The sequence below is a fragment of the Pinus tabuliformis genome, chromosome J, assembly GCF_031772625.1.
Source record: "Pinus tabuliformis cultivar Carrire ecotype Pingquan chromosome J, CPIR1, whole genome shotgun sequence".
Lineage (NCBI taxonomy): Eukaryota > Viridiplantae > Streptophyta > Pinopsida > Pinales > Pinaceae > Pinus > Pinus tabuliformis.
Window position 1 is genome coordinate 1,009,988,989 of NC_142295.1, and position 15,857 is coordinate 1,010,004,845.

At 36.1% G+C, this 15,857-nt stretch overlaps 1 pseudogene; it reads left to right on the plus strand.

The window, feature by feature from the left end:
- Positions 1 to 5,805: 5,805 nt before the first annotated feature.
- LOC149230274 (protein CANDIDATE G PROTEIN-COUPLED RECEPTOR 7 pseudogene) lies at positions 5,806 to 12,539 on the plus strand (annotated as a pseudogene).
- The last annotated feature ends 3,318 nt before the right edge of the window (positions 12,540 to 15,857 follow it).

Here is a 15,857-nt window from a genome sequence, read left to right on the forward strand (position 1 = left end):
CATACATTCCCTCTAGCCTTTGTGTAGGTTTAGAGGCAGTACTTTTATCAAGTTGTATCAATGGCTCCACCAAAGGTATCATCTGGTTGAAAAATACAAAGCAATTAATTCAATTAATACCATCTTCAAAAGAAATTTCAAGATGGGCATATTTCATTTAAAAAAAAATATTTTAAAATATAAGATCATTTAGGACTTAAAACTTTTGAACTATTATAGCTAGACCACAATATTTACTCATATCAAAATCTTTGAGTTCTCGCATGCTAATTTGAGACTATGAAGGTGTGCTCTTCGCAAATTTTACTTCTCTTTAAGTCCCATAGCAAAGAAAGAAGCAACATCACGTACAAAGCCATTTGCTGATTTTGCAATCCAAGAACCCAAAGACAACAATATTTCATTGTGTTCCTCCTCATCCCTATATTTTTTTCTAATAAAATACTAAAAAAACTAATCAAATAGTACACTAGAAAAAACATACCAAAAAATAGAGTAACAAACAAAAGAAAAAAAACCAAGCCTACGCAATGGTTGTAGGACCAGGAGTTCTGTTCATGCATGCCTTGAGTCCTTCTTGGATCTGTCATTCAAACAGAGAAGTTTTCCATTGTTTAAATACTTTTTCTAAGTTTCACCTATCAACTACATCCATACACTTAAATATTCATTTCTTCTTCTGCACCACTAAACATCTATCACCATGCAGAATCCTAAGAGAAAATTCATGTGCCATGTCAATAAAAAGGACTAGGAAACCACATTTGCACTCCTCCAAGGGAATAATTATGGATTTCAAACATCAACATCATAGCCAGTGCACACAGGAAAAAAATGGGATATAAATGCAAATGATGAAATATCCATTAGGACTGAAATGTGTCATATAGACCACTTTTCCATCAAAAATGTCATGGACCAGGCAGTTAATGCTTCCAAAATACCCTCCTTGTTAGTATTAATGAATAACAATGTGAGACACTCTAAGCGGATCACTCGACCTTTTATTCCTTTCATAACTTCAATAACAAGGCATGTGAGATCCATGTTTGACATGTTGTTGCCATTTTTCCTTGGATTATGACTTTTATAACAATTTTACCTAGGGGTACTTATGTTTTGAAAGTGAACATTGGGTGTTTATGCTTTTCCTCCACTATATTCACAAATTTTGATCAATTGGTCTTCCTTCATCACAAAGTTATTTATCTGGGCAGCTATTGGTCTTTCTCCAATAATGGCCCAAAAAACTATTGATTATCCATGTCTACAGTCACTAGCAACAAAAACACCATCAACGCTTGTTGCAAAATCACCAAATTTGGCTTTGAAATTTGACCTGTAATCCCTTTCCATATCAAGGTTCTCTGCAATAATCTGTCAAACCAAATAAAAATTGAAATTAGAGTGAGGAGGTAAATGGAGAAATTCTAGAAAATATGGTGTGTATGTCTAGTATCTTTTAGACACAGAACATAAATGTTGAAAAGACATGTATTCAAGGTTATGGATTGGGAAGGCTGTAATATCATTGAATTACTCAATTTTCTAGAGAAGAAAACATAGTCCAACAATGAATGTTGTCAACTAAATTCAGATTGGACCTGAATCATTTCATTGTGCTTATCAATAAGAAGATTAACATTTTATATCTCCTTAGCAACAGCTTTGATGCTTAAAAAAATATAGCTTACTTTTTCTAGTCTAAGAAATCCTATTGCTAAGAAAACAAGTTTTTCTTTTATAATCTCCTTTGTTCCTTCCATCTCTTTCAATTGGAACTTTCCACTAGTATTTTTTCCATTTTACCTTGATCAATTCAAGCCCTTTATCATTTTGATTGTCATTACCTATAAACCTTTTTTTCAACACTTCATATGACTTGGGATATTTACCAAACTTGATAATAGCTTCCTGGTGGCCATAATCTATTCGGAAAACCTCAGGCCACTACCAAAAGTCAACAAAGACCCATAGTCATGGACTTGTACTAGGATACAACATGTTAGAAAATAATAGATAGCCAACTTTTATTTAGATGAATATGAATAAAGACAAACCCGAGGCCAAATATTCCTAGGAGAACGAGAATTGGGGGGTTGTAGAAGGAGCTCCAAATTCACAACATTGCTAGATCCATGTCTTATGGTTGCTGCTATACAATCAGTTCTAGTGGCTCCTCCTCTAATGACAACCACCTTTTTCCCTTTTGAAGAAATAAAATTTACATCTCGCAATCCATTGTCCAACAAACTCTTGGTATTTGAATGAAGGAACTCCATAGAAAAATGTATTCCCATTAATTCACGACTAGACATAGGAAGATCCCTACAATTTATACAGATAAAATAAATTGACACTGTACAAAAGGGCTTGGACTCATATGGAAAAATCTAAATTGAAATCAAATATAGAAAGTGTATCTTGGTTTTGTTTCACCAGATGCCAAAAGTAGAAAATCATTTTGAGTGTGAAGCTTCTCCACAGAGAAAAGAGAGTCAAATCCAACCTTTGCATTCATAAAAAAATTAACACCTTCCTCCACCATCAGATGACAACGTCATTAGATAACATCAAGTTTGTTTTCATATTAGGAACTACATACACCCTCAGACCTCAAATTCGATCAACACGTTCATAAACAGTGACAGAGTGCCCATGAGCTTTATTAAGTTGATCAGCAACAACCAAACTAGCTAGCCCACTGCCCACTATAACAAGTTTCTTCCTACACCTAATGACCCATCCATATCAATATCTAGTTCACCACATCATAGAAAACAGACAGATTATTTTCAAAATGATAAGCATCATAAGAATGACATTAAGAATTATAAAGGAAAGACACATACCCTGTCCTCTTCTCGGGTGGATGTGGAACCATCTAACCTTCTTCGAAAGCTTTATCAATGATGGCACATTTAATACTTTTAATAGATACTAGATTTTCAATTATTCCTAGCATACACAAACCTTCACAAGGGGTAGGGCATACACGTCTAGTGAATTCTAGAAAATTATTTGTTTACAGCAATTGGTCCAATGCTTCTCGCCAACTCCCTTGTTGCACTAATTAATTTCACTGAGGTATTTTGTTCCCAGGAGGAGATACACTGTTAGCCTGCATATAGGAGAATGTTTCACACATTCAGAATACAAACAATTGTACAATCTAGCAAAACAAAAAATATACAGGAACTAGGAATGTAATTAATAATCTTTGCAATATACAAAAAGGAAAACTCTCAAACAGTGAATATAAGTTATAACATATGAAGTTTGAATTGTATAACTACATTATGTTTCACTTGCTATTTTAATAAATAATTAGGGGCAAATAAATGATGTTTGGACTTTAACTTGATGACAAAAGCGGGTTCCACAATTCATACACCTAGGTGATTGTGTCTTTAGTAGTGGCCCTGGCTTGTTTTCCTCAACCACTTCTTTCAGTGGCCCTGGCTTGTTTTCCTTAACCACTTCTTTCAATGGCCCTGGCTTGTTTCCCTTAACCAATTATTTCTAATCATTCATCTGTGTTGTAACATCTTTATATGCAACGCTTTCACTCTCATACATCAAAAAACCATGGTGCTTAACTACATTATCTATTTTTGCAGGTCTCTGTGCCACCACTTTCTATTCACTTTTTTCCAAACTAGATAGAAATGTTAGCCTGATGACGAAGCCATCACACTCAAAATTTATACAACTTAATATTTGATGATATTGTCAAATAATTTGAACATGTCAAGGACTATATACATTGGAGTTAATATTTGATGATGATATACATGTTATATAATTGAAATTGAAATTAAAATAAACAAAAAATGAGTTGAAATACATGAAAGTGTACCTTGTAAGCCTTGCCATTCTTTTATGCTAATTTGAAGAAAGTTTTTCCATCCTCTTCAATTCCTTAAAGGCATATTTATTCATCCAGTCATCCTCCTCTACTACCTTCACAGTATTCCTAGCCTTCATTTCTTGGAACACTCTATTGCACTATTTTGGGATGACCCATTTTCTAGTTGACAAGTATGGCTTTGTCATGTAATTTCATCCGCTCACCCTTCACCTTATTGTCTCATGAATTACAAATAAAAGAAACATCCCCGTCATGATATAGAACTGATAATATCTCTTCAATTTGGCTTGCGACCCCAAAAACTAATTGAAAACTGTCACTACTATTATTTTCACTTGCAAGTCCTTAAGCCTTATCTTCAAGAGAAACCAATGTCCCAAACTCATTTATCCTTCTATCATCTACATCCAAGTTGCACATTTTGGGGGAAGCTACTGATTTGGTCCTCTTTCTCCTTACCCTCTTTTCTTCTCCTTGTTGTGACTGTAGTGGGTTCTTCACTACAGAATTAAGCACATAACATGGTTACAGTGAGTTTTCTTAACATTCAATGATCTCAACACTCTCAAGTCTACCAATAACTACATAATCACCTAGACTACTGGTAATCCTCCTACTTACATGTATGTAAACTATTATTTATTTTCGTAACTCTAATGGACAAAGAAAAGAATTGAATTTCAACATAAAATAAACAAGTAAAATTATCCCTTGATGTACACACTCAAATAAACTATTCCAATAAATAGTATTACGTGGCTCAATATTATTATCATTTTCACGTGAAGGCTAACCTCTCTTATGAAAACCAATACCACAAACCAACTAGAGAAACATAATCCAAACATAAATACTATAAGACATAATTATTGGAAAATGTTAATTTCAACTCAAGTCAAAGTTCTCAGAACCTATGGTAAAAATTCCAAGAGAATTACGTAAAATGATAAAATATATTTCAATGTAAAAGGGTTTTCAAAACCAACCAAAGCATAACCAATTAATTCAACAAGTTTGACCCTAAAAGAGGATGGTTTGGCCCTTGAACTGGTTTAGTGACTCGTTCCATATAAAACTAGTTGGCTCAGTACAAAACCAATCCGACAAGCTAATTCAACAAGTTTATATATATAATTAATATTTCATGTAGTTTCTAGAAAACTGGTTCATAAATTGATTCTAAGGCATATGCATGCTTGGAGTCAAAGTAAGAGGTGGGTTAGTTGGATTGTTATCATTTTATAACCCTAGCCAAGAAAATTCAGTACCTTTTTTCCCTTATGAATAATCAATCTTTGTTCCACCCGTGTATGATTCCCATTGCTTTCTATAGATACCCTCCCTCTTTGACTCACTTACCTATAGTTTAAAAAATTTCATGTCTTCAAATAGCTTCGAAATGTTCCATAAGTCTTGATTCCTTGTGGGTTTTTTCTCATACACTTAGATCTAGGTTCGAAATTGGGTGTTCCAACCATGGTAAACCTCAAATTCCCCACTATATTCTGCATATATGTTTAGGTCATAGCAGAAATTTGGATTGCAATCCAACCCATCTACTCTGTGGAGATTAGGGACTCCAAAATAGATTCGGATTCTAGAGCCATGATTATGTTTGAAAATTTTGGTTTCACTCACATGGGGCATGTTGAAATATTTGTAAAAGATGTGGCATGGTTGAGAACACTGCAAGGCCCTGATTTGGATCTCTCTGCGATGGGTTTTTTCTTATTATCAAATGAATTTTCGGTGCAGATTCTAGTAGAATAGGAGGAGAATCCCAATTATTGTGTCCTTGATATTCATTACATCACGTTGTTGTTCAACTTCAAGCGGCTGGATGAAGACAATAGATATAATAACTCATACCCTGTTGTAGATGCCAATGAGTATAATCTTTTTTTACAAATTGTCATACTCAGTACAAAGTTTCAATGAATCTCCACTTCAAAATTTATAACTTGGAGGGCAAGGTGAAGGATTTCCTTCCTGCAAGTCAGACCCAATTGCCCTCACTTTATTTTTGTTTCTTTGTTTTAATTGTAATTTTACTTGGGGTTTGGATTTATGTTTGTGTAATCCAGAGGACCACGGTGCATAGAATCCATCTTCTTATGTGTGCATTGCTCCTATTCAAAGCACTGAATCTGATCTATGTAGCGGAGGATAAATTGTATGTTAAAAGGACAGGGATTGCCCATGGATGGGATATTTTGTTTTATATCTTTTGGCTTCTTAATGGCATCCTTCTCTTCACTGTAATAGTTCTCATTGGTATAGATGGGTCCTTTTTGAAGCCTTATCTTCAATAAATAGAGAAAAATGTTCTTATGATCGTGATCCCATTGCATGTTTTGGGAGCATAGTGTTATGAAACCAACTCAAGTAAAAGATAGAAAAGATAGATCGACGCCTTAGAATTCAACCTCTTTGAGGGGGCAACCTCCTTTACATTACATAAATGAACAATTATTCAATGATTCAAATGACAAAACCTCCTTTATATATATAGGAGTCTATGGAGTCACAATATAACCCATCCGACCTAACAATAATAATATAAAGCCACAAAAATAACAATAGAGGGATTCTATGGGGCACAGTAATAACAATATGGGGATAATAGGGGCACAAAAATATTAATAATTGGTACAACTACAATATTAATGGGGTAATCACTAGTATTATATTGACCCAACATGCCCCTCTCCTTCAAAAAAGTGTTGTCCTAAATGCTTGAGAAGTTCTTGATGCTTTTGTATAAAATTCTCATCCTCTGATGTGGAATCCTCAGCGGATAAGTTCTTCCACTTGATAATATACTCCGAAATTAATCGATTTCGTAGCTATCAAGTTCTTGTTTCTGTGACTGCTTCCGGTTCCAATATAATTTTTACTTACTCGTCAAGTTCTGGAAATATTGTTTGAACTGGGAGCTTATCGCCTATAACCTTCTTTATACATGAAACATGGAAAACTGGGTGTAATCGAGAAGCTGTAGGAAGCTCCAATTTGTATGCCATAATACCAATCTTTTGCAACACCTTGTATGGACCATGATACTTTGGTGAAATTTATTATCCTTCTTAGCTTGCTTGAGGGACATTTGCTTATATGGTTGTAGCCGTAGGAATACCCAATCACCTACATCAAAACTTCTTTCACTACGATGTTGATCTGCCTATTGTTTCATTATATTTTGTGTCAACACGAGGTTATCCTTTAAGATTTGGAGGACTTGTTGTTGATCTTCAATGTGATGTTCCATTGCTTGAACCTTATAATTTCTCTTAAATATGATGTGATGGATGGTGGTTGATACCCACAAAGTGCCATAAATGGGGTCATTTTTGTTGTTGTATGGAAGGAAGTGTTATACCATCATTTAGCCAGAGGCAACCATTTGATCCATTGTGTCAGTTTATCAGATACAAAGCAATGAAGATATCCTCCCAAACATTTGTTTACTATCTCAGTTTGCCCATCAGATTGAGGATGATAAGATGAGCTATGAGCTAACTGAGTACGAAGACAAGAAAATAATTTTGTCCAAAAATTTCCGGTGAAAATGGGATCTTTGTCACTTACAATAATCTTTGGGTTTCCATGTAGCTTTTGAATTGTTTCCATAAATGCAATAGAAACTACATTGGCTTTAAATGGATGTGATAATGCACAAAAGTGTGCATACTTGGTAAGTTTGTCAACTACCACCATGATGACACTCTTTCCCTCAGACTTGGGTAAACCAGTGATAAAATCCATTGAAACCTCCTCCCAATGTTGGCTTGGAATGGATAAAGGTTGTAATAGACCCAGTGTCTTAATTGTTTCAACTTTATTTTGTTGGAAAACCAAACATTCCGCCACAAACTTTTGAATATCTGATTTAAGGCCATCCCAAAAAAATTCCTTCTTAACCCTATGGTAAGTTTTTAAAAATCCTGAGTGCCCTCCTAAGGGAGAAGTGTACAATTCCATAAGAATCTTTTGTTTTAGCTGGGAATTCTTACAGAGGTATAAGAGATCTTTGTACCATAATGAATCATTTCGCCAGCTAAATGTACCACACATACTGGAATCTTGTTGTAACTTTTGAATAAGTGCCCACACTTCTTCGTCATTCTTCCATTCCTCCCTTGCTTCGTTTATCCAATCTGGTTGGGTAATAGAAATGGCGCACAACAATGCTTCCACATCCTCATCCTTTCTTGAGAGTGCATCTGCCACTACATTTTGCTTCCCTTTTTTGTAGATGATTTCAAAGTCATAACCCAACATCTTTGTGACCCACTTTTGTTGCTCTTTAGAGGATAATCTGTTTTCTAAAAAGTATGTAAGGCTATCATGATCCATTTGTACCTTGAAGTGTCTTCCCATTAGGTAGGGTCGCCATTTCTTAAGTGCATGGATTATTGCCAACATTTCCTTCTCATAAATAGCTTTGTGTAAAAACTTTCCCTTGATTGGATGACTTTCAAAAGCAATGGGTCTTTCATCTTACATTAAAATAGCACCAATTCCATTTCCTGAAGCATCACATTCCACAATAAAGGTTTTTGTGAAGTCCGGTGTAGCTAAGACCGGTGCTTGGCACATTGCCTCTTTAAGATGTTCGAATGCCTTTGTTGCTTCTGGAGTCCATGAAAATGCATCTTTCTTCAATAATGTTGTTAGAGGTGCTGCTATTCTCCCATAATTCTTAACAAACTTGTGATAATACCCTGTCAACCCAAGAAATCCTCGCAGATGCTTTATGGATGTGGGAATTTTCCATTCCTTAATGGCTTTAATTTTGCTAGGGTCTACCTTAACTCCCTCATGAGGTACAATATGACCCAGATATTCCACCTCTTGTACTCCAAAGAAACATTTGGATCTTTTTGCATATAATTGTTTCTCCTCCAATAGTTGTAGCACCCTGTCAACATGTTCAACATGATCCTTCCAAGACTTGCTGTAGATTAGTATATCATCAAAAAATACTAACACAAATTTTCTAAGGAATGGTTTGAAAATCGAATTCATCAAACCTTGAAATGTTGAAGGTGAATTGGTAAGGCCAAAAGGCATGACCGAAAATTCATAATGACCCTCATGAGTTCTAAATGTTGTTTTTGGAATGTCTTCGATCTTCATTCTGATTTGATGATATCTTGAACGAAGATCCAACTTGGTGAAGTAAATTGATCCATGCAATTCATCCAATAATTCATCAATGACAGGAATGGAAACTTATCTTTAATAGTGAGCTTGTTGAGCTCCCTATAATCTGGACACATGCACCATGATCCATCCTTCTTGTGCACCAATATGACTGGAGCAGAGAAAGAACTTTGACTTGGTTGAATTATACCAGCCTCTAGCATTTCTGCAACCATACGTTCAATTTCACTCTTTTGGGCATAGGGATATCTGTACGGCCTGATGTTTGGAGGAACACTTCCTGGAATCAGATGAATAGCATGATCATGATCACGAATAGGTGGGAGACCTTTGGGAGTCTCAAATACCTTGGAATGATTGTCCAAGACTTTTTGGAGATCTGGAGAAATAGATGATTCCACTGTGGACACATCTAGCGAACATAATTGTGCAATTACACCTCTTTGTTCCCTTTTTAGAAGCTTTGTCATATCGTTAGAGCTGATTATCTTTCCCGGTTTCCCTGCAATACCCCTTAATTCAACTTCCTTTCCTTCCACAAAAAATTTCATGAAAATTTCTTGAAAATTAAAAGCTATTGTACCCAAGGATTGTAGCCATTGGACTCCTAGTACAACATCAGCACCTCCCATTGGAATGGAAAGCACTGGGCTAGTCAATACATATTCTCCCATGGATAGCTTGATATTATGGCACTTTCCTGAGCAATTTATTGTTCCTCCATTTGCAACCATCATTTGACACTCTGGTGCTGGATATAAGAATCAATTCAATTCTCTTGCTACCTTACAATGAATAAAATTGTGGGTACTTCCTGAATCAATCAACACTATTACCTTTTTCTTCTTGATTTGTCCTTCTATCTTGATGGTTTGAGGAGTGGTAATTCCTGCCAATGCATTACAAGATATGGTCGGATTCATTTCTTCTTTATCTAGGCTTTGTTCCTGGAGTATATCCTCTTCTTTTGACCTTTCTTGCTCCTTTTCTTCTTCCTCTTCACAATCTATGTAGAATAATTTCTTCTCAGCACACTGATGACCTTTAGTGTATTTGCTATCACAACTGTAACAAAGCCCTTTTTCTATTTTTTTCTTCCAATTGTTGTGGTGTCAATCTTATAGGTTGTGGAAGACTAGCAGCAACAACACTTCCGTCTTTATAGTTGTGAGTGGTATGCTTCCTGGTTGCCATAATTTTGCTTTCCATTTTTCTTGCTAACCTGAATGCCTTCTCTAATGAATCAAGTTCCCAAAGGCGAACAACATGTTGGATATTATCCTTTAAAGACCCTATGAACACATCAATCCTATGCTCCTCTGGAATATTTTTTACCCTTATGTTCAATTTTTGGAACTCCTCAATGTGCTCCATTATTGAACCCTTTTGTTTGAGACTTATCAATTGAATAAGAAAAGTGTTTATTTTTGTATCCTCATAATGTGTTATCAATTCTTCCATCAAAAATGCCCAAGTGACAAATTGTTTACGAGAGCAAAGCCATTGATACCATACAAACTGATTTGGTTCCAAATATAAAGTTGCAATACGTACCTTTTGTAATATCCATCTGTAATATCCATGTTGCGGGATCCTTGCCATCAAACTTCCTCATATTGATTTTTGGAATATGGTGGGTCTTTGATCCAACATTAGAGTCTATGGAATCATGATTAACATTTCTTTTGTTCTCATCCTGAGTTTCCTTTACTATCCTTTCACCATTAGTGACCCTTTCTTGTAGCAACTTATTCATATTTATCTTCAATTCATCCATGTCTGTCTTCAAATCTATCTTCAAATCATCCATCTTAGCTTCCACGTCATTCATCTTAGCTTCTACACGTTTCTTTAAACAATCCATCTTATCTTCTATGACTTTCTTTAAACCATCCATCTTAGATTCCGTTCCTTTTTGTGCAAGGGACAATTGTTGCACTTGGTCTTGTAATTATGATATATCATGTTGCATTTCTTCATCTTCTTCATGAGTCATGCTAGAGCTTTCAGGTTCCTTACTAGGTGTTTGCATTTTCTTTCTTCGGGGCATCAATTACCAATAATAATGCTCTACTATGCCCTTTGAATTCCTTCAAAATAAATTTTCAAAGCAATCTTAAGCAAAAATTTAAGAAAATCTACACTCCTTTTTTCACTTTGTAGGAGCTCAATATTGCTTCTGATGTATCTTTGTACTTTCCAATCATCTAGATCTGAATTTGTGATCTGCAGTAGCCCTCTGTGTCCTCTTTCCAATGCCACAATTCTGACCTAAATTGGATTCTCCAAGGAAGAGTTATGTGAAATCTCCCACAGTGACCTGATTATAGACTAGTTCAGTAGAGCGAACTTGTACGACGTGCCACGAGTCACTGTTTCAACCTTTGGATCTGAAAAATTCATACGAGAAACTAAAGTCCGTCCTTTTTCTGTAACTTCTTACGAAATTTCAATTCGATCCCCAGAGAGAAATTTATGATGCTTTTCCCAAGGTCACCTGTTTGGAATGTAATTCAGGAGTCTGCAAAAAGACCAACTTCCTCAGATCATATCTCTGCAAATATAGCGCAAACAGCTCTGAAATTCGGACCTAAGGTTCAGCGCGATTTCTTCTCAAATGGATATTTTTTGAAACTTCTGAAACGTCGCAGAAAAAAAGTTATAGAAAAATTGCCACGATGACCTGTTTGGAGCAGCAAAACCCTAGAATCCAAAGCTCTGATACCAAATGTTATGAAACCAACTCAAGAAAAAGATAGAAAAGATAGATAAACGGCTTAGAATTCAGCCTCTTTGAGGGGGAAACCTCCTTTACATTACATAAATGAACAATTCTTCGATGATTCAACTGACAAAACCTCGTTTCTATATATAAGAGTCTAAGGAGTCACAATATAACCCAGCCGACCTAACAATAATAATATAAAGCCACAAAAATAATAATAGAGGGATTCTATGTGGCACAGTGATAACAATATGGGGATAATAGGGGCACAACAATATTAATAAGGGGTAAAACTACAATAGTAATGGGGTAATCACTAGTATTATAGGGACCCAACACATAGTTATCACTAAGACTAAACCTTCAACAAAAGATTGGTTTACATGGAAGCATGATTTTTTTCTTATATATATTATCTACTATTGTGCAATCATTTTTACAATTGTTCAACCGATCAAGAATCTCCATGGAGCATCCAAGAATGATGGGAAGGCAGCTAGGAACTTGGTAAAATTGACCCTTTTCATGGAATTTTACATTGTTGTTGTCATCTATTTGCATTTTACCAGAATCGTGATTTACGACATCATAACAATCACGACGTATAAGTACAGGTGGGTGAGAAATGGTGCAGAAGAGGATGTAAGCCTTTCCTTCTATATATTCACATTTTACAAGTTCCAACCAGTAGACAAGAACCCCTACCTTGTTCTTGATGATGAAGAAGAGGCTGTAGCACAGATGGTAGCCCTTCAGGATGAATATTTTGAGCTTTAATGTAGAAGTCTGGATGCCAATGTTTGCTAGACACTTGTAAACTCTGAGGATGAAATAGCCTTTCAAATATGACTAAGTCTGCTCACATTTTATAAGTTCTGTATACCTAATGTGAGGAACCTGTGAAAGGTAAACAAATACGTGATTCAACTTTTTGCTGTATTTTTATCTTATTGCAACACACTTTTATTTGATTGAAAAAATTGATTCCAAGGCCAATTCCAACTTTTCAAGCGTGGAAAACAATGAAACTATTTGAATACCCTAACCAAAAGCATTCAATTTTCCATAATGAACTAACATGAAATAATATTAAATGCTTGTAAATTCTTCAACAACCACCAGCCAACTTCATCCCAATAGCCAAATAACAATAAAACTCCTAGTGCTTTCAAACCTTAGCGTAGTGTTGTTTTAATCAATCTTAATTGACTGAGACTACAACATTGATTGTCAACCTAGGGTAGGCATTGCTATTTCAATGGAGTTCACACTATCTGTGTTGATATACTCCAACCAAGCATAAGAAAATGCAGAAAATTGTAAAAGATGTCGCTGATCTAAATTGTTGAATCAAACCATGTGTGTAGACATAAAAAATACTCTACAAAAATAGATCACAACTCACACCTACCAAAGTAAAGGTGTGCCAGACATGAACTATTATCTACTCCAGCTGGTTACTAGCATTTTTTTTATTAACTTAGTGTAACAACATGATATAAATAGAAATAGCGGTGAATGTAATCCATGATTTGTACAGCAACAATGAGAAACCATAAATCAATTAACTAAACTAGAATGTACACTACCTATATCACTACAATCCCTGCCAAAGAGGACGACCCTTCCTCCTCATCATGGTGCAGGAATAACACAAAAGTGATTAACGAATTAGTTCAATAACACTAACAACATCATCGTGTTGATTGATATTAAAAATAAAATCAGAATTATAAAAGCAGTGTAACAGTACTCTTCTATATGTCGTGTCCTTTTACATGAAAAATCAAGTCCTTTATAGTTATTACAACCCAAAATTAGAAACAAATCGGTTATGAGAATCTCATGATTCTCATGCTGATAAAAAATAAAAGTAGTTACAACCTATTGCTAAATACAAATATCCATCAGTTATGATTGCAACTTCTTGAATCTTTTTGCTTCAAAAATAAACAATCCCTACTACTGACAACTGTTATGTGGAATAGTACTCACATTTTCCAGCTTTGGCGCAACAACATTGAGTGAATGGTGGTTCGGGATGACGTGGCATTACTGGCGATAGCACCATTGGTGTGATGGCGGATCAATGCATGGTGTAACAACATCCAATGTGTAACAAGAACCTGTAACAACATCTAATGTGTAACAGCAACCTGTAACAGCATCTAACATGTAGCAGTAACCTATAACAACATCCAGGGTGTAACAACGTACTGTTCTACCCTTTTCTGTAGTTAATCTTTGTTGCCTATCTGCTTTGTTCTCATGAGCCATCACCTGAAAAGAAGGACTTCAAAATACTTCTTCAATACTCTCCCAGTTAGCCACAAAAAGGAATAAAGCCTCGTATTATTCGGTAAAATACAAGAAAGTAACATGATAGTGGAATAGGTTAAAAAGGTAAGAAAATAGGGAATTTGGTCATATAAAGTCATAGGCCTGGAGGATAGAAAGGTCAAAATTGGGGAAAGAATGTGTAGAAAATAGGTAAAAAACCGCACCCAACATCTTCCCCCAACTGAAGCAATTGCATGTTCCCATGTAGAATCTCAGTCCGTTCTACTGTACCCGTGATGCAAATCTGTGGAGTTGTAGGCACTAGCAGTATCATCTCCCGGAGCTCTGAATCCTTGAATAATGGCCATCACCTGACATGGCCAAGATTCCTCTTCGTAGTCACATAAATGGTAATCGGGCTGATACTCATCCAATGGCAACCATATCCAAGGAAATTTGAACCTGAGGCCAATCCAGAATGCCCCCAATGCCTGTAAAATCCGAGCATATTTTGGAACCTGTGTAATAGTAGCCAGGAAGTTCCTGTACTCAAAGGGGTCCCCTTCCTATAACTCTGTGCTACAGGCCTTGGTGTGCTTGAGACATCTGGCTAGTTCTTGGATGCTCATATTTTTAAACAGGTTGAGGCGAACCCTCATGATTCTTTTTTTTGTAGAGGGTCGATTATTCTCTAATTTCCAAAGTTCTCAGGAATAGTCTAAACTCTCACCAGAGTTCGTAATCCATTCCTGGTTCAACCTTCACCCACAATGTTGTTCTTTCCTTGTTGCGTTCTGTTGTTTTCTTGGCCAAGTGCCACTCAATCTAATTCCTCATGAATGAAAGGAAGGCCCGCAACTGCAAGTCCCCCATGTAGGAAAGGACACTTGCCACTATCTTTGTGCTCACATATTCACACATGATATTGTGCAAGAATAGCTCGTACAACAAGCTCTGGTCATCAAAGTCACAGAAGAAAAAATTTTCCAAAAAGATATGGGTTGAAGAACCGAAATAGGACCTATTTTCATAAGCTGCCTTTAATTGAAATAAGTAATAATGTTCCCACAGGAACACAGGGTGTGATGGGGATGGCCACCTGCATGCTAGCAGGTTTAGAGCAAGGTCACGAACTTTGGTCTTATCAAACATCATGTCTGAGACCTATCGATGTAGCTGATACAACTGTTCATCCTTCTTCTTTATAACCTCCTTGTGCCTCCATTCCTCCTCTTCTATTTCCCATTCTTCTTTTAGCCATTTTTCTCTCAGGTAATCCATCATTCTTTTATGAATTTTGAGTGCAATCACTCCCTCCTATAGAGAGAGCACCAACTGCTTCCACTTTTGCAGCTTTGGCAACAACAACAATCTCTCAGAATGCCATCCTTCATCAGGACCCAACATTCATCATCATGCAGTATCAATTGAGGGTGTAGCAGCCGCTTGAGGGAGAAATTGTTCCACCCCGGTTGTTGGTTCTTGTGTAACAACAACTTCATTAGTGGATTTTGTCACAGTTTCTTTATCTTCCTGGTCAACTTCCATTTTCACTGATGGTTCTTGTGTAGCAGTAGTGTTATCCACAGACTTATGTACATCATTTTTCTCCGGATCAGCTTCGGTCTTCACTGTTGGTTCTTGTGTAGCAACAATGTTGATCGTAGGCTCATGGATATTATCTTTATCTTTATCCTCTTGGCTGAATTCGTCCTCCATTGTTGGTTCTGATGAAACAACAGTTTCAGCCAAGGGCTCTTGTGTATCCATTACCCGATCACTTCCTGTGGATTGTTCTATCTTGGTTGCTAGTTG